We start from the raw sequence: 21,434 nt of genomic DNA, 5'->3' as shown, positions 1-21,434 counted from the left end.
GCGCATGCGCATTAAGCGGAAAATCGCTGCGATGCGAAGATTTTTACCGAGCGAACAACTCGGAATGACCCCCCGTGTTCAGTGTGCACACCACTAGGCCTTGTGAATGCTGATTATTTTACAGGACAGAAAGCTATACCTTAATACACTTAAATTCGAGCCGCTGCAGCCACTGTATGTAATCCTTACCCTACGTACTTTTTACACAGTTAGCGTACAAAGACCCGTACCATGTACGCACTTTGCGTACCAACGCCGCAACATACGTACAAAGTACACGCAGTACATACACACACACACCGACACGCTGAGAGCACAATGCAGCTACACGTGTGGTAGAATTACACCTTAAACCTTAGCAGGAAATGGGACACGACACCAAATTGTATTTCAAAACAATGTTGGGGTCCAACCCACCAACGGTTATTTTTACTAGCAGGGGGTTACAACAATAATACAATACGAGAAAAAGGCTACAGTCAATGGTACATACGTTTGTTCGCCTGCGCTTTCCGGTCCGGTCCTCAATCATCAAGGTAGATGATCTTCAGAGATTGTGTGTGACCGGGCCTGCAGCTGTTTTTTTTATACATTTGGTCAAAACACAATACAATAGACACTGTATGCTCTTCTTCCATTGGTTCGGGGTGGGACATATCCTGTGCATCCTGTGGGATCATTGGTCAGCTCAAGCGGTGGGCGATGGCTAAGACTTGAGATGTGATTTCTGTTTGCATCTGAGTTCCCGCCCCATGACCAGTTAAACCCATCACATTAATCATACATAAATCTGGTATTATTAATAACTTATTGTTGCAATATGTGACAATATTCTTATACCCACCAGATTACTGTTTATGTGACTCTGAACAATATGATCCCACACATGATATGATCTTCCATTTCCATCCTCAAGATATACATATATCCATATCTCTATATATATATATATATATATATCTATCTCTCTCTCTATATATATATATATATATACACAGTGGAAAGCAGCCGGCACTCACAGTACAGATACAACAGGCCCAGGTGCCCGCCCCGATGTAGAGACACCACGATATAACAGAAGTAACGGGCGGCACTCCAAGGACTTCAAAGCGTATAAATCATTATATCAACGTTTCGATTTTATTCAAATCGTCATCAGGATATGAAATGCAATAAGACAAACAAACATATATAGCTCACCAACACCCAAGATGCCAACCTCGTCTTCTCCCGCCCTTCCGCACACAGGGCGCCGGCGGCACACGCGTCATCACCGTACAGCATCCTGTTGCCTGGTAACGGGAGAAGACAGAGTATATACAATCACAAATAAAGAAAAAAACTTTTAAAAAGAATAGGGCAAAGTTCCTAATCAATCCATTACAAAATTATCTAAAAAAACAACAACAGCAGTATACGTACCCGGAACTAACAGAATCAATAATACATTTAAGAGAAATGATGAACAGTTAATATTACCACAATATATAGGTTGCCGTGAATATTACAGGAAACTGTTCAACCCCAAATTCTCATTGAGACCATGAGGAGAAACCGTATTGAGGTGATATATCCATCTAGCCTCTTTCTGCAGAAGGATTCTATCCCTATCACCTCCTCGTATCTTTTTCTCAACTTGTTCAATTATTTTGTACCTAAGTGTAGTCAATCCATGATTATACTCTCTGAAGTGATGTGCTACCGATTGTTCTTGAGACACCACAGTACCCTCCACAGCTTTTCTAATGGAGGATCTGTGCATGTTCATACGCTCTTTAAATTGTTTTGTGGTCTTTCCTATATAGAAAAGACCACAAGGACAACGTATAAAGTAAACCACATGGGTGGTAGTACAGGTAAGTACCTGCTGTATAGCAATATGTTTACCTGTGTGGGGATGAGCAAACGAATCCCCCGTCTCTAGAAAACTACACGTAGTACATCCAGTGCACTTATAGTACCCAGGTTTGCGTTTTAAGAAAGTACTTGGCATGGCAGAAACCTTCCTACCGGTAATATCATTCTTAACCAGCCAGTCCTTCAGATTTTTATTGCGGGAGAAGCTAGGTAATACCGACATGTTCTGAAACACTCTCAGATCAGGGTCAGTGGATACCAATGGCCATAATTTTTTGGTGTGCTTAACCAGGCAATCACTACGTGAATTAAATCTTTGTACGAATGGGATTTTTGTACGTAGTGATTGCCTGGTTAAGCACACCAAAAAATTATGGCCATTGGTATCCACTGACCCTGATCTGAGAGTGTTTCAGAACATGTCAGTATTACCTAGCTTCTCCCGTATATATATATATATATATATATATATACATATAAATATACACACATTTCCAAGAGTTCAGACCATGAATGTTATTACCTTAGATATCTAAATGTCTGGTATGTAATTTGTCAGCTATTGCTTCTCTCCAGTTAAACTAGGTTCCTGGATATTGTCTTTTTGTTTGTCCTGTCTTCAGATAAGACAATGACAATCCAGTATTTATTGTCTTCGACAGATGGTGGACAACTCTAGAACAATGGGGGCAACCAAAGGTATTTGCCTTCTTCATAGGATTTCAAAGCTTTGCGTAAACAAGGCAGTCTGGTACATTGCGCTAGAGTTTCTAGGAGGATAATTTATGTGTAACTAGCTACTAGAAGGGTAAAATATTGAATATGGCTTTTGATGGCTTTTCCGTGTGAATGCGTATGCTACCGTATTCACTCATACCACGTGCTAACACGCAAGACCGCGTGAGAGGTCATACGTAGCGTGCGTGTATGTGTACACACAGCAGAACAAGTATGCACACGGAGGCCATCTGTGTGGAGTTTGTCCATGATGTGTGTATCATAATATTTTCCGACTTCGACAGCCTAGTTAGTGCTCACCATGATTATGGTTTATAGGAAAATTTTAGAAAATGGACTTATGAGTCATTCTGGATCTTCACTAATGTTTAAAACAGTATTGTTATATTTTGTATCTTTTGTCACAGTATTGTTCACGCTTTTAGATGTCTTTTTGGTGTTGAAGCCTTGGGTTTAGAGGGGAGCCGCCGATTTTTGTCCAGAATTGTTGGTTGACTGTCACAATCCAATACCCCTTTGGGGATTGAGTAGCCATGCCGTCCTCAATTCCCTCTTCATCTGATATTTTGCCTCCAAAACCCCTACAACTCATTTCCTGGAATGTTGGTGGTCTAAACTCCCCAGTCAAACCGCAATGTGTAGCCACACACCTCAAACGTTTCCATCCAGATGTGATTTTCCTACAGGAAATGCACTGGATGATGGGCTAGGAACATATATTAAAGGCTCCTTGGCTTGGTTCCTGTATATCTGCTCCTTTTCGTAGGAAAACTAGAGGGGTAGCCATACTTTTCCGAAAAAACCTTCCAGTAACTATCTTAGCAGAGATTGTTGATCCCGAAGGCAGGTACATCATCTTAGATGTCGAACTCTTCCACACTAGATTTACTTTAGTCAATTTATATGCCCCGAACAGTAATACACATGTTTATTCAGGACCTCAGTCACACTCTTCATAGTAGAACAAATTTTCCCCTGATAGTGGGAGGGGATTATAACATGGTGGATGAACCCACAGTTGATAGGTCACCAATCACACCGAGAACTACTGACCTTCACAGTAAATTCTTACTAGCTTTTCGAGATTCTTTAGACCTCTCTGATCCATGGAGACTGCTGCATCCTAGTGACAGAACACATACCCACTTATCACTGCCCATGGGACACTGTCTCGTATCGACAAATTTTTGATTGCCGATGAATTGATATCTAATATTAGCCAAGTAGATATACATGTTATATTAATTTCTGACCATGCCCCAGTTTCATTGGCTCTTGCTCACTCTCACATGCACTCAACGGATCGCATATGGCATTTCCCACAATATCTGGCTGACTCAGAGGACTTTAGGTTATATCTTACATATCACTGGACTAATTATGTTGAGGAAAATATAGAATACTGGGATCAAACCAATATCTTTTGGAATGCCTCTAAGGCAGTGATGAGGGGTCAAATAATCAGCTACGTTACTCAGAAAAAAAGGGAAGCTAGAATGGAATATACTGCATTAAAGACAGCAATGTCAGCAGCTTTCCAAACCTATACTTCCACCCCTACAGCTGTCACTCTCACTGCTTATAAACAAGCGTTTCAGTTGCTTGAAACTTACTTAGCAACTCAGGTGAAACACTCCTTGGATTATACCAAGAATACATTTTATAGATGGGGTAATAAGGCAGGTAGGTTACTAGTGGTTATTTCCCGGCCTCCCAAAAAGAGACATACCATTACTGCACTAAAACACCCTGTGTCAGGTCATATTATTACCAAATCTCAGGAAATAGCAACGCAATTTCATAACTATTTTCCTTCCTTATTCAGTTCTTCACAGGTGAATACCGATATACAAGCACAATTGCTCACGAACAATGGGGGTAATTCCAAGTTGATCGCAGCAGGAATTTTTTTAACAGTTGGGCAAAACCATGTGCACTGCAGGGGAGGCAGATATAACATTTGCACAGAGAATTAGATTTGGGTGGGTTATTTTGTTTCTGTGCAGGGTAAATACCGGCTGCTTTATTTTTACACTGCAATTTAGATTGCAGATTGACACCACACCCAAGTCTAACTCTCTCTTCACATGTTATATCTGCCTCCCCTGCAGTGCACATGGTTTTGCCCAACTGCTAACAAAGTTCCTGCTGCGATTAACTCAGAATTACCCCCAATGTGCTACCCCCATTGACTCCAGACCAGGGGGAAGCCCTTGTGGGCAAGATCACTGAGGAGGAAATTAACTCCACCATCTCAAAATTACCTCATGGCAAATCTCCAGGTCCTGATGGCCTCTCAGGAGACTATTATTGCATATTACAAACACATATTGTTCCTACTTTGTTAGAGTTGTTTTTCAGGCTGTACACGAAAGAAATTGTCCATCTCCCTTTTTCAATGAAGCATTTATTACCCTTTTACCTAAACCCGGTAGGGACACAAACCTTCTTTCCTCTTATAGACCTATCAGTCTACTGAATGTCGACTATAAATTACTAGCCAAAATAATGGAGATGCGGCTTCAATCTATACTCCCAGATCTCCTCACCACGACACAAATGAGATTTGTGAATGGCAGGCACGCAGTCAAGGCAATTCGCACGGCGTTGGCTGCAGTGGCAGCGTCCCAAACTCCATGTACGGATTCAAACATGCTCCTCAGCCTCGATGCTAATAAGGCTTTTGACATGGTCCTGTGGCCACATTTGTTTACAGTGTTAGAAAAAAGAGGTTTTGACCCTGAATTCATTAACTATATACATTATATATACCATGAACCATCTGCCTCTCTTTTAATAAATGGGATCAAAGGTCAGCGATTCTACTTGGAGAGGGGCAACCGTCAGGGATGCCCCCTATCACTACTATTATTTAATCTAGCTCTCGATCCACTGCTTCAGACATTACAGGACTGGTCGGCCTTTCGGGGAATAAAAGTGGGCAGGCAAGAAATTAAATTATCGGCCTTTGCCGACGATATCCTTCTTTATATATCCGACCCTGAACACTCCCTTCATTATATTTTAGAAAAGATCCAATTATTTGGCTGTATTTCAGACTTTAGCATTAACATGGACAAATCTAAAGCACTACTGCTATATGGTACTACTATCTGTCTGCACTGGACCACACACTTTCCACTGCACTGGGTATCAACACATATTTCGTACCTAGGAATTATGGTGCCACGAAATATATCGGATTTATATAGACTTAATGTAAGCAAAGCCATACATACCCTAACCAATGATGTTAGGGGGTGGGAACGCTTGCCGTTGTCCTACTTGGGTAGGGCCAACCTACTTAAAATGGTAGCTATTCCACGCCTACTATATCCACTACAAACGCTCCCTGTCTTATTGACAAAAACAGACACACAATCAATTAATAAACTTCAGAAATTTTATTTGGAAGGGGGGCCGTGCCCGTATAGCGTGCGTAAGCTTGCCCAGCCCAAATCTAATGAATGGATCAATTTCCCCGATATTGTAGTTTATAACCAAGCTGCGCTTTTGAGGCATTTAAGGGATTGGTTACAAAACAGCTCAATTTATACAAATACACCTCTGGAACAAAATTTCCTACCGGACACAAACTTAATGTGTTTCCTCCACCAACATGACCAGGAAATTCCAGACCATATTAAATTAAATCCGCTCTTGTGGTCCACCAGGAGAATATGGCATATTTTGCGCCACGATGCGAAACTGAACCAATATCATTCCTTACATTTACCCTGACTTTTTGGATGGCATGGCTGCTCACCTCTTCACTATGTGGAGGTTGGCAGGAATAACTTTGATTCGATCATTGGTTTCCGTAGGCAACCGCCGCATGCTAACCTTTTCTGAGGTATCTGCAAAATACGCCATGGTTAATCCATTTTCCTTGCCATTCTTGCAAACACAATTTTATGTCAGACATGTCCTCACACATTTTACGGAAGGAGATTGGAATAATTCACTGGACAACCTTTTCTTATACCCCATACCTAATCATAAACCATATCTATACATTACACGTTTCTAAGAACAATATCGGATCATGCTACTATAACAGGCGGCATGTCCAAATGGTTGACTCACTTTCCTAGACTAACCATACCCATATTAGAGAAAGCCCTATTATACTCCCGAAAGGTTCTGTAAGCGAGTATGTACACTGAATTGTTTCTAAATGTATATAACAATATTTACCTATCCCCATTGTGGCGTTTCCACATGGGAACATCGGAAACACATTCGTGCCCAAAATGCCACCAGAGTGAGGCAGATACCTGTCATTGCTTATGGGCATGTCCCATTGTGCAGTACTTTTGGCATCTCATTAGACAATATGCCGAAGCCAAACTAATAAATTTTGTGCCATTTACCCCCGAATGGGCAATTTTAGGTATCATCGATCCAAATCTTCGGATGCCATCAGAGTGTAAAAAACTGCTGATAGCCCTTAGTGCAGCGGGGAAAAAGACGATACTTCAAGGTTGGATAGATAACACGCCTCCACAGATACCTCTATTCTTGACTAAATTACATCACCTATTCCGGATGGACTGGGTGGAGGCAATTGTGGATAAGGGTACACAAGTGGGTAGTTTTTTCACTTTATGGTATTCATATATTTCCAGTCTCCCCCTTACCACACGACTACAAATTTATCATAGTCTGAGGAACACCACGTGGTACTTAACTAGGTTGGCTGCACAAGATCCACCTATATCTTTGGTTTGAGGGCTGGAGGTTATTGGCGGCTCCCCTGAAGGCTTTTGTATTAATCATTAATACACGGGTGACTTTAATAAATGGTTATATACTGTGTATTACTTACTGTAATTTTATTATGACACTTTGAGAATTTACCATACATTGTTCAAACACGGTCTCTTCAATTGCAAATGTCAAAATTATCTAATTATTATTGTATGAACAATCCATGATGTCTCAATAAAAATTGTTTATAAAAAAAAAGGTAAAACTGTGCATGCGTAGTCACCGCAATGCGCACGCACGTCATTTGGGTACAAAGAGCATCGTTGCTGTGCAATTGTTCTAGCGAAGAATCCATTCGTACAGCTGATAGCAATGCAATTGACAGAAAGGGGGCGTTTTTGGGTGTCAACTGACCGTTTTCTCGGAGTGTTTGGGTAAACGGAGGCGTTTGTAGGGCGGGTGTCTGACGTCAATACCAGGACCTTTGTCACTGGATTCATCGCACAGGATAAGTAACTGCAGCACTAGTCTTGTTTTGCACAAAATGTTTTTGTAGTGCTCTGCTGCACAGGCGTTCGCACACTTGCAAAGCGAAAATACACTCCCCCGTGAGCGGCGACTATGCGTTTGTACGGCTGCTAAAAGTAGCTTGCGAGCGATCAACTCGGAATGAGGGCCCAAGTTCCTTCGGACTCAGAATAGGATGGACATGTGTGTAAATTACCCTTTTCCCCTTTTGTGGTAACAAAATCAGAATCATTTTTTATTGGCCAGGTTTACCTCCGTACAGGCAAGAGTCCGCATTTTACACAGTGCGGCAGGCAAGTATCCCAATTTTATACAGTACAGCAGGCAAGTGTCAAGTGGGGGGGAAGGAAGGGGGGGGGGGGGGGAGAGAGAGACTACTTACATTTGAAGAGGTTCTTCCCGCTCTTCGGGCCGCCTCTCCTTCCTCGCGCCGGCCGCCTCCTCCTTCTAGCTTGGCTCCCCCTCCTCCCTCTTCCCTAGTACTCCTGCTCGGGGGGCGAGGTTTCGTGGAATGACGCGATTGCTCGTGATGTCACGACGCAACCGCATCATTCCTCGAAACTCCGCCCCCCGAGCAGGAGTACTCGGGAAGAGGGAGGAGGAGTCAAGGACCCGCAAAGTGCCGCGGTGGGCGCCCCGTGCGGTTGCACGGCTCGCCCGCCGCAAGAAACTGCACTGTTATTATGTGTAACACTTTGCCACATTTTACACTTTTTAAATGAACCAATTCTATGAACCTTATTTAAAGGTCAATGTTTGGCTTTTAGCCTTGTAACACACAAGCACATAGTAATCTCTAGGTGGAAGGTTACAATATACTTACAGATAAAGAAACTGTATTAATGATTGCTTGACCTGCTTACCACTGTCTGTCAGGGACATGTTGTGAGGTGCAGCAGAGAGATTGCTCATCTGGACACCTGACAGCAGAGATGCCTATTTCTTACTTCTGCTCAGACCAGCCAGCATGCACTCTTACCAGCTATCCAATGCACTAGCATGCAAATAGCATGGAAACACAAAAACAAATAGAGCTAGGCGCTTATAGACAATTATCAACACTACATGGAAGTAGAAGCTACTGGATCCCTGAATTTCACTCACTTTACATGACTAATCTATTTGGTACCGAACCATCCTCAGTAGTTATATTCAGCTACTGTCGCTGAGTAACTGAGAATCTATTCTGTGGATTAACATTGAATCATAAAGGGTACGATCCTGCTCACTGAGCAAGCGTCTTTCTTCCAATCTTGCTTCATCACTTCAATAAACCGAACTGGTTGCTTTCTAACATTCATACTTTTATTTACTTAGTGGTGGGGAATTGCCGCCGAGTTACCCACAATATTATTTAAGAAAAAACTTTACCTGGTAATACCACTGTGATAAAAGTCATGACAATATTGTATAGACTGATTCTGATGTTTGCAGTTACTGTCTGATTTACAGCAGTGAAACCACGTATAAACTTAAATAAATAAATGCTTTCCGATGCTTTATTACCAGTTACCACAAGTTATAACAGAGAACATGTTATAACTTGTGGCATACCAACACGTTACAACTTGTATCCAGTTATTTAACTGCTATATTTAAGTAAGTGTTCTATTGGGAACAGAGAATTTGTTACAGACAAATAAGGTATAGGTGGTCATTTCAAGTTGATCGCAGCCAGCAACTTTTTGCTGCTGCTGCGATCAACTAATCCACGCCTATGGGGGAGTGTATTTTAGCTTAGCAGGGCTGCGATCGCTTGTGCAGCCCTGCTAAGCTAAAAAAAAAATTAAAGCAGAACAAGACTAGCCCTGGACATACGTACCCTGTGCGACGATTCCTGCAATGCTGGGGGCGGCTTTGACGTCAGACATCCGCCCTCCGTTCTCCTGGACATGCCTGCGTTTTCTTGACCACTCCCCGAAAACGGCAGGCAACAGTCCGGGGACGCCCAGGAACGCCTTCTTTCTGTCAATCTTTTTGCAGTCGTCTCTGCGACCGCTTTCTTCGTTGTACGTGAGGTAACCCGGCGACCTCTGTCACTGGACAACGATGCGCGTGCGCAGTGCGGCTGCCGCGCATGCGCATTCCGGACCCGTTCGCACCGCAGCAACAAACCAATGCATGTGAAGAGGTCGGAATGACCCCCATTGTCTGTAACAATAAGGTATCCATTAAGGTATTGAAATACTGTGGGGGAAATGGGTTTATGCTTGTATGAGGGTACCAATAATATATATCTTTCTTGTAAGTGCAATGATACCTCGTGAGGCAGAAATAGGGTTGTGTATATTTATTAATAAAGTTTGATATGTGGATGAACCACCTCTTCAGGTATGTCATGCAGACTACCCTTTTTGGGTGTACCCTCCTAGGTGGTACACCTGTGTTGGGGCCCTTATAGTCAATGTGTTCAATTACCACTATCAGGTGTGTCTTGCAGACGACCCTTTATGTGTATACCCTCCTGATGGTATACCCTCTCAGAAGGACCCCAGCTGGAGTTAATGTCGGGTGTACCCTGTTTACGGGTCACCTTTACCATAGGTGTGGTGGGCCTATGAGCTTCTGGTTATTTTACTGTTTATTGCAGTTATATGAGTATGACAGTTTGCGGCGTCCCGCCTGAATATATTATTGGTACCCTCATACGAGCATAAACCCATTTCCCCCCCTCTTTCCCCCCTTCCCTTTCCTCAACCCCTATACCCCCAGAGCGCGCTGACCTACTTCTTCCAATTTATCTGTATCAGGAGGTAGGACACCTCCAGGTCAAGCAGCACTCATACTTACCCTCCCTCAGTGAGCGCAATCTCTCTCCATTCCTAAATTGAAATACTGTAACACTCTGTGTCTATGCATAAAAAACTATCTCAAGCTCATGTTTTATACCCTGTACTGGTAAAGGTCTGTCCTTAAACCTAAAATAAAAATTGCAGTCTTATTTCTGCAGCAGGATACATTGGTTTCCACAGGAAAACATCGGTGGTGTAGAGTGGATCTTGATCCAGAGGCACCAACAGGCTAAAGCTTTAGACTGTCCCAGGATACATTAGGGTCTCCCCTATAAATCCCTCCTCAAGGCACTGGGAGTTCAGTTTTGTTAACCAGTCCAATGCAGGAGCAGGCAAGAGAGAAGGTAGATGTTAGTCACATAGAACCACATTCTCACGACAGGAGACGGTGCCAGTGGCTAATGCCATACAAACCCAAAGAAGCTAGGTGCGTCAGGGTGGGCGCCCTGTGGAACCAATGTACCTCGCAGAAAGAGAGTTAACAATGGTAAGTCTACATAACTCTATTTTCTGCAGCAGGATACATTGGTTTCCACAGGAAAACATCGGGGATGTCCTAAAGCAGTTCCTCAATGGAGGGGACGTGCCTTAGCGTGTATGAGAACCCAGCGTCCAAAGGAAGCAGGTCACCTAACAGGAGGGCTGCACTGGCAGCCCTGAAAAAAAGATTGCTAAGAAGACTTCTTCGCCGGCTGTCAGCGCTGTATGTTAGAGTGACACTTTAGCGCTGCAGCTCCATCACCTCCCAAGCGGCGTCGCATACTCCCACGGCTCTGTTCCCGGGTACTTGCGGCGTAGACACTCTAGCTTAGGCACATGGTCACAGACGCTCTCCTGGTTCGCGTGGCTGCTACGGGTAAGAGGGTCCCCAGGAGGAACCGCCATTAAATTGCATTCCGTTCGCGACCTAGGGAGACGGGTCATGGCGCTGGCATAGACACTGTCTCTGAGCAGGGATCCCACTACACCACCGGGGTGTCCAAGTACAGGTTCGGTGTACTAACACCCCATTTAATAAGACTCACAGTACCTGGGGTGGAAGTCCAGCACAGGGGAGGTGGCGCTTGACCTGGAGCCCCTCCCACCGGCCCAGGGCGCCATCTCTGAGTAGATTATCCCACCCTGGTGCTGCCTCACACTATCTCTCACTCCCTGACTGAGACGCTGGGCGCCATCTTCTGAGCATAGCTGCGGCCGGTCTCCAGAACTGCAGGGCAAGGTCTCCCTTGTAAAGCCGCCTGTATACAGCGCTGTGACTTTACAAACACTTGAGTATTCTACATGTCTCTATACAGACAGCGTTAAGAAAAGTGTACCTGTTATAGAATATATTGTATGTGTGTTCTAATATATACCTCCAGTCTAGGACCATGCTGTGATATAAACTGCTCAAAAAAGTAAAGGGAACACTTAAACAACACAATGTAACTCCAAGTCAATCACACTTCTGTGAAATCAAACTGTCCACTTAGGAAGCAACACTGATAGACAATCAATTTCACATGCTGTTGAGCAAATGGAATAGACAACAGGTGGAAATTATAGGCAATTAGCAAGACACCCCCAATAAAGGAGTAGCTCTGCAGGTGGTGACCACTGACCACTTCTCAGCTCCTATGCTTTCTGGCTGATGTTTTGGTCACTTTTGAAAGCTGACGGTGCTTTCACTCTAGTGGTAGCATGAGACGGAGTCTACAACCCACACAAGTGGCTCAGGTAGTGCAGCTCATCCAGGATGGCACATCAATGTAAGCTGTGGCAAGAAGGTTTGCTGTGTCTGTCAGCGTAGTGTCCAGCGCATGGAGGCGCTACCAGGAGACAGGCCAGTACATCAGGAGACGTGGAGGAGGCCGAAAGAGGGCAACAACCCAGCAGCAGGACCGCTACCTCCACCTTTGTGCAAGGAGGAAAAAATGTGCATGTGTCTACTCAAACGATCAGAAACAGACTCCATGAGGGTGGTATGAGGGCCCGACGTCCACAGGTGGGGGTTGTGCTTACAGACCAACAACGTGCAGGACGTTTGGCATTTGCCAGAGAACACCCAAGATTGGTAAATTCTCCACTGGCGCCCTGTGCTCTTCACAGATGAAAGCAGGTTCTCACTGAGCACATGTGACAGAGTCTGGAGACGCCAAGGAGAACGTTCTGCTGCCTGCAACATCCTCCAGTATGACCGGTTTGGCAGTGGGTCAGTAATGGTGTGGGGTGGCATTTCTTTGGGGGGCCGCACAGCCCTCCATGTGCTCGCCAGAGGTAGCCTGACTGCCATTAGGTACCGAGATGAGATCCTCAGACCCCTTGTGAGACCATATGCTGGTGCGGTTGGCCCTGGGTTCCTCCCAATGCAAGACAATGCTAGACCTCATGTGGCTGGAGTGTGTCAGCAGTTCCTGCAAGACTAAGGCATTGATGCTATGGACTGGCCCGCCCGTTCCCCAGACCTGAATCCAATTGAGCACATCTGGGACATCATGTCTCGCTCCATCCACCAACACCACGTTGCACCACAGACTATCCAGGAGTTGACAGATGCTTTAGTCCAGGTCTGGGAGACCATCTGCCACCTCATCAGGAGCATGCCCAGGCATTGTAGGGAGGTCATACAGGCACGTGGAGGCCACACACACTACTGAGCCTCATTTTGACTTGTTTTAAGGACAGTATATCAAAGTTGGATCAGCCTGTAGTGTGTTTTCCACTTTAATTTTGAGTGTGACTCCAAATCCAGACCTCCATGGGTTAATAAATTTGATTTCCATTGATAATTTTTGTGTTATTTTTTTTTGTCAGCACATTCAACTATGTAAAGAACTAAATATTTAATAAGAATATTTCATTCATTCAGATCTAGGATTTGTTATTTTTAGTGTTCCTTTTATTTTTTTGAGCAGTGTATGTGTATATATATATATATATTATATATATAAATGTATGTATATATATATATATATATATATATATATGCACATATATATATATATATATATATATATTCTAATCCAGTGCAGCCTTATTGTTGTAATCGTTTCTGCATTGCCTGTGACTGTGTGTGCCTGTATCAGTTGTGTGGTTTCACTTTTAGTGTTTCCCAGATATATCTATCACTATTTCTGCTGCGGGGTACACTGGGCTCTACAGGGAATGACATTGGGGGTGTAGAGTAGGATCTTGATCCGAGGCACCAACAGGCTAAAAGCTTTGACTTTTCCCAGAATGCATAGCACCGCCTCCTCTATAATCCCGCCTCCATGCATAGGAGCTCAGTTATGTAGTTGGTGCCATGCAGTGCAGGCATACAACAGGTGGGCTGCTCCAGCAGCCCTCAGAAGAGCTTTTTTAAGTGAAAAATGAAGACTTCAAGGGCTGCAGCAGAGACACTGTGAGTGTTAGATGTCAGTCAGACATCTGCTGCAGCTCCCATCACCTCCCCCAGTGGCGCTGTATACTCCTGCACCCTTGTTGCTGGGTACTTACAGCTGAGGCTCCGGTTTTCTTCTGTCAGACACACACCACCGCAGCTCTCCAGGATCGCGTGGCCACATTCAGGGAGGAGGTAAGTGGGTCCCCCAGGCAGGACCGATCTGCGCGCTTACGTGGACACTGTGGCAGTACAGGGACCCCACTAGACCACCAGGGCAAGGGCACAGGTCGGATTCTTTCAAAAATCCATTTGCTAAGGCCCACAGTACCCGGTGGTGAAGTCCAGCAAGGGGATAAGGCTCTGACCTGTAGCCCCTCCCCCAGCCCCTGGGCGCCATTTAGAGTAAATGTTCCCGCTTTGGAGCTGCATCTCCCTCACTCCCTGTCAGCATTTGGGCACCATTAGGACAAGCTGAGCTGATACTGGGACTGTTTGGGCAAATCCTCCTCTGTAAAGCCGCCTGCATGTCAGCGCTGTGCATTTAACAGGACACTTAAGTATTCTACATGTCTGTTGACAGTGTTAGTTAAGAAAAAGTGCACTTAGTCATGGTTATATAGTACAAGTACCCTGTGATATACATCCAGTATTTACTGTGAATTGTTATATCTATTGAGTGTATAGCTATACTTAGTATTGAGGGGGGTACTCACGGGAGAGATGTGTGCTGAGCGATCTTAACACAGACCGCTCAGCACACATCTCTCACCCCGCTCAGCACAGCGCGATGTGCTGAGCGAGGGGGAAAGCCGAAGGGGGGCCGCTCACTTCACACAACGGTGAAGTGAGCGACCCGCTAGATTGAGCCTGCATGCAGGCTCAATCTAGCATCTGCGATTGCGATGCGCGGGGCCGCGCATCGCTATCGCTGGAGGGCATACACACGGCAGATCCATGCTTAAAATCTAAGCAATCTAGCAAGATTGCTTAGATTTTAAGCACGGATCTCTCCGTGTGCTGTGTACCCCCCTTTACTCTGTATTGCTAGTCCAGTGCAGTTTTATTGCATGTCATAATTTCTGCATTGTACAATGTGACTATGTGTGTGTGCATATAGCTGCTGTGTGACCTCCATTTCTTGTATCTCACTCAGATTGCTATCCCTATATTCTGTAACCTGAGGGGGCTAAGTGCGTCAGGATTATTACGTAATATAGGTATTTCACAAGATATACTGTACTTATTGTGTATTTTTCTCTGTGATTTTTTGTCACCATATACCTCTAGAACTCTCTGTTTGTACTACACAGGGGGTTCTTGTCAGGTGTTGTGCTGCTGATATTGTACTGGGTTGCCTTGAATTGAGCTTTCAGACATGTCAGCTACAAGATGCGACGTAGCTGGGTCTGATCCCACATTGCTTGGTGGTGACGCTGCAGACACATTAGAGGAAAACATAGCAGCAGAGGGTTCAGGTTCTGGGGGTTCCCTACCCCCCAGTGGGACCATAGCAACGGGGGTGCATAATGAGCCACCTTGGGCTACTTTTTCCATGTTATTGAATATGCTGGTAACTAGACTTACGCCCCCTATGGGACCTCCTGTGCCGGTGCAACCGCTTATGGTCCCTGCGGTTAATCCGCCATGGGCAGATCAACTGTCCACTCAGTAACAGCAATTGAACCAATCACTGACTAAACAGAAATCTCACCCTCGCCCGCCTAAGAACAAGGGGTCCTCTAAGCGGGCTATTACTTCCTCACAATCCACCAACATCCCAGACACCTCGTCTGATGAGGATGGCGTATATACTGACCCCACAGGAGCTGATATTGATAATTCTGATGGGGAATCTGTTTCACAGGTGGATGTTCCTGACTAGTTGGATGCTATCAGGATAATTCTTCAAATTACTAATGACCCAGAGCCTGATACTGTCCCTAAGAAACCGGACAGATTTAAACACCAGAAAGTGGTTAAACAAGTTTTACCTCACTCTGACCATTTAGTTGACATACGTCAGGAATCCTGGGAAAAGAAATTCACGCCTCACAAGAACATTCTGGCTCGCTATCCCCTCACGGCGGAGCTAAGTAAAAATTGGGACACACCCCCGCCAGTGGATTCGCAAGTGGCACGGCTGGTTGTATCCTCAGCTCTGTCTGTTACTGCCGTCACGTCTCTGAAAGAACCGACGGATAAGCGTGTGGAGGGTTGTTTAAAGGCGATTTACACCCTAGTAGGTGCTGTGCATCGGCCCACCATTGCAGCGACTTGGGCTGCAGAGGCTATTGAAGCGTTGTCTCAGGAGTTGGAAGCTGAGCTGCCTTCCTATGTTTCTGATCATGCTAGACAATGTCTATCGTATATTGTCACAGCTTCTCGTTACATTAAGGAGGCAGCTTCTGATGCCGGTATTCTGGCGGCCAAGGCTTCTACTACATCCATTTTGGCTCGCCGGATTCTCTGGTTGCGGTCCTGTTCTGTAGCTCTGGACTCTAAGAAAACCTTGGAGGTACTCCCTTTTAAGGGAGACATTCTTTTCGGAGAAGACTTTAATAAGATAGTGGCTGACTTAGCTTCTACTAAAACAGCTTTTCTACCTAGTACTGCTCCTTTGGTACCGAAGGCTAAGAGTACTTCCTTTCACTCCTTTTGTCCTTCAGGGAAAGTAAAGGGTCAGGCGTACCCAAAACAGGCTCGCACTTCCAAACCAAATAAGCCCAAACCTAAATGGGCCTGGGCTGCCTGTCAGCCTGCTTCCAAAACTGACAAGCCTGCTGCATGATGGGGCGGGCCTCCCTGTGGAGGATCCCAGGGTGGGGGGCCGACTTCTAGGGTTTACCTAGAAATGGTTGAAGACTACTTCCGATGCCTGGGTACAGGAAGTCGTCACTCGAGGTTACGCCGTATCCTTCAAGAATCGTCCCCCTCATCAATTTTGCTTGACAGACGTCCCTTCGGATCAAGTGAAGGCAAAAACTCTTCATTCGGTGGTACAGTCCCTCCTGGACACAGGAGTGGTAGTACAGGTACCTCTGGCTCAGAGAGGCAAGGGGTACTATTCACTGCTGTTCCTAGTCCCGAAACCGAATGGGTCCCCACGGCTCATTCTCAACCTCAAGTCCTTGAACAAATTTGTGAGGGTCTCCAAGTTTCGTATGGAAACTGTTCGCTCTATTGTTCTGGCCTTGGAACCTGGGGATTATATGGTCTCCCTGGACATACAGGATGCTTACCTGCATATTCCCATTGCAATGTCGCATCAGCAGTACCTGAGGTTTGCAGTTGGCAACCTCCATTACCAATTTCGGGCGTTACCTTTTGGTTTGACCACAGCTCCGCGAGTCTTCACCAAGGTCATGGAAGTAATGACGGCTGTACTCTGCCGTCAAGGGGTCAGGATCCTGCCGTATCTGGACGACTTGTTGATCCTGGCGAATTCCCCAGAAATTCTCCTATGCCATCTGGATCTGACGCTCCAGTTTCTGCAAACCTACGGGTGGCTCATCAACTGGAAGAAATCTTCCCTGGTCCCTGTTCAGATCATAGTGCACCTGGGGGCGTTGTTAGACACTCACAACCAGCGGTTGTTCTTGTCTCAGGAGAAAGTCCTGAAACTTCAGGACAGGATTCGATGCTTCCTATCTCGTCCGCAAGTGTCGATACATTCGGCGATGCAAGTGCTAGGTTTCATGGTAGAGAACGCTCAATTTCATTCCCGCCCTCTATAGAAATTGATTCTTGCCAAGTGGGACGGCCTGCCAACCCGGGTCAGGTCTCGCGTGATCTCCTTGTCTCCGTAGGTCCGTCTATCAATGAGCTGGTGGCTTCAGGACCATCGATTGAGCAGGGGTCGTCCCTTCTGGATCTCCAACTGGGTCCTTCTGATGACAGATCCCAATTTGAGAGGTTGGGGTGCGGTGTTGGAGCAACACTCCCTTCAGGGTCGGTGGACCAAGGAGGAGTCTCTCCTCCCGATAACCATTCTGGAACTGCGGGCGGTGTTTAATGCTCTGAACTTGGCCCAGCATTTAATACAGAACAGACCTGTTCAAGTACAATTGGACAACGCCACCACGGTGGCATACATAAGTCATCAAGGCGGCACTCGAAGCCGCATGGCAATGAGGGAGGTTTCAAGAATTTTTCAGTGGGCAGAACGCCATCTGACAGCCATATCGTCAGTGTTCATTCCGGGGGTCCTAAACTGTGCAGCGGACTTCCTCAGTCATCAGGACGTACACGCCGGAGTGTAGAGCCTCCATCCAGAAGTATTTCAACTCCTAGTGGACAAGTGGGGTCTCCCAGATGTGGACCTGATGGCATCTCGACACAATCACAAGGTTCTGGTCTTCGGAGCAAGGACAAGGGATCATCAAGCAGCGTTCGTGGACGCACTGGCAATTCCATGGAACTTTCGGCTATCCTACGTATTCCCTCTGGTGTCACTCCTGCCCAGAGTATTAAGGAAATTCAAGCAAGAAGGAGGAATCCTGCTTCTGATCGCTCCAGCATGGCCCAGACGGCACTGGTTCTCAGACCTTCAGGGTCTATCGTTAGAATGTCCTCTTCTGCTTCCACAATGACCAGACCTCCTCGTTCAGGGCCCTTGTGTCTACCAGGATCTGGCCCGGATGGCTTTGACGGCGTGGCTCTTGAAGCATCTGTCTTGAGGGCCAAAGGGTTTTCTGAGGCGGTCATTCAAACTATTTTGAAGGCCCGTAAACCGGCTTCTGCTCGGATTTATCATAGGGTCTGGAATTCTTACTTTGCTTGGTGCGCCACTAGCAATTATGACGCTTAGTACGGCTACATTTTTGGCCTTTCTACAACAAGGCCTGGACTTGGGCCTTTGTCTGGCCTCCATCAAGGTTCATATTTCTGCCTTGTCGGTTTGGTTCCAGAGAAAAATTGCAACTTTACCTGATGTTCATACGTTCACTCAGGGTGTATTGGGGATTCAACCCCCTTATGTTCACCTGTGGCTCCTTGGAACTTGTCGGTGGTTCTGGAGGCATTGCAAGAGTCTGCGTTTGAGCCTCTTGAATCTTCAGACCTTAAGTGGCTTTCTCTTAAGGTGTTGTTTCTACTGGCTATTGCCTCCGCTAGACGGGTGGCGGATCTGGGTGCCTTGTCTTGTAGGTCCCCATATCTGATTTTTCACCATGACCGGGCGGTTCTTAGAACACGTCCCGGATACTTACCTAAGGTGGTGTCTTCTTTCCACCTTAATCAGGAGATCGTGGTTCCGGCCTTTGCCTCTCCTGACTTGTCTTCCAAACGGCGGTCCTTGGACGTGGTACGGATTCTCTGTATCTATGTGAAGAGAACTACATCCCTTCGGAAGTCTGATTCTCTCTTTGTACTGTTTGGTTTTCACAAACGTGGCTGGCCTGCTCACAAGCAGACCCTGGCCATATGGATTAGAATGGTGATTGCACATGCTTATGTATAGGCTGGCCTTCCAGCTCCTGCTACCATCAAGGCCCATTCCACTCGATCTATTGGACCTCCTTGTGCGGCCCGCCGTGGTGCGACCCTTGAACAATTGTGCAAGGCGGCTACGTGGTTCTCAGTGAACACATTCATAAAGTTCTATGCCTTCGATACTTCCACCTCCCAGGATGCTTCCTTTGGACGCCAGGTTCTTGTGCCCGCTACAGTGCGTCCCCTCTCATGAGGAACTGCTTTAGGACATCCCCAATGTCATTCCCTGTGGAGCCCAGTGTACCCTGCAGCAGAAAACGAGATTTATGGTAAGAACTTACCGTTGTTAAATCTCTTTCTGCGAGTTACACTGGGCTCCACAGGGCGCCCACCCTGACGCACTTAGCTTCTTTGGGTTGGCATGGCATTAGCCGCTGACACTTTCTACTGTCGTGAGAATGTGGTGTATTTGGCTACTAACGGTTGTCGTCTCTTTTAACTGCTACTGCATTGGACTGGTTAACAAAACCTGAGCTCCGGTGCATGGAGGTGGAGTTATAGAGGAGGCGGCGCTATGCATTCTGGGAGCAGTCAAAGCTTTTAGCCTGTTGGTGCCTCGGATCAAGATCCTACTCTACACCCCCTATGTCATTCCCTGTGGAGCCCAGTGTACCTCGCGAAAAGAGATTTAACAAAGGTAAGTTCTTGCCATAAACCTCGTTATTCTGTACCCTGAGGGACTAGGTGTGTCTGGGTTATATATATAGTGCAACACAGTATTTATCCGTATACATATATTATACTGTGTACTCAGTCCCATTATACCGGATTTATTTGTAGGTATTGTACTTTGGCTTTATCTATCGCTCTGTTGTTGCATTTGTACCATAATGTCTAACGGAAAGGGCAGTAAATCAATGGAAGCTCCTGCATCATGCAGAGCATGCTCCAAGGATTTACCAGAGGGGGAGGTGTTGTATAATGGTCTGTGTACTATGGGGGTCATTCCGAGTTGATCGCTTGCGGCCGATTTTCACAGCGCAGCGATCAGGTGAAAAAATGGCATTTCTGCGCATGTGTATGGCCCGCAATGCGCACGCGTGATGTACGGGTACAAAGCTGTTTGTGGTTGTGCTCAGGTTCTAGTGAAGTTTTCCTTCGCACTGGCAGCCGCAAGAAGATTGACAGGATGGGTGTCAACTGACCGTTTTCAGGGAATGTTTGCAAAAACGCAGGTGTGTCTGAAAAAACGCAGGCGTGTTTGAAAAAACGCAGGTGTGGCTGGACGTCAAAGCTGGACACGAATAGGTTGAAGTCATCGCAAGCGCGGAGTAGGTTCAGAGCTACTCTGAAACTGCATAAACTGTTTTTGCAGAGCTCGGTTGCACATGCGTTCGCACTTTTGCTAAGCTAAAATACACTCCCCAGTGGGCATAGCATTTGCACGACTGCTAAAACTAGCTAGCAAGCGATCAACTCGGAATGACCCCCTATATGTCATACACCTCCTTGCCAGTCCGCAGCTCCTGGGTCTACTCAGGAGTCACCCTGGGCTGCGTTCACAAAGCTACTGGGTACTCTGGTAGAACGCCTTCCGCCCCCTATGGGACCACCTGTGCCACTACAGCATGTCCCTATGGTTAATCCGCCTTGGGCGAAAAATTTATCTAACCAGCTGCAGCAATTAAATCAGTCTTTGGTTAGAAAGAAATCTACTCCAGGTCACTCTCGTGTCTCTGGGTCATTTAAGCGAGCTAATTCCTCCTCATAGTCCACATACCTCTTTGATGTTTCATCTGAAGAGGAGGGGGAGCATATGGTCCTGTCAGACACTAAATCTAGTGCTACTGATGAGGATTCTCCCTTGCAGATTGATGTCCCTGCCTTAGTGGTGGCTATTAAACAAATCCTACAAATCTCTGATGATGAGGATTCTACTACTGTGGCAAAGAAAACTAATATGTTTAAACCGCAGAAAGTGGTTAAAACTATGTTACTCCATTCTGACCACTTAG

This window comes from Pseudophryne corroboree, chromosome 2, assembly GCF_028390025.1.
Source record: "Pseudophryne corroboree isolate aPseCor3 chromosome 2, aPseCor3.hap2, whole genome shotgun sequence".
NCBI classification, from domain to species: domain Eukaryota; kingdom Metazoa; phylum Chordata; class Amphibia; order Anura; family Myobatrachidae; genus Pseudophryne; species Pseudophryne corroboree.
This window is presented reverse-complemented; position numbering follows the sequence as displayed.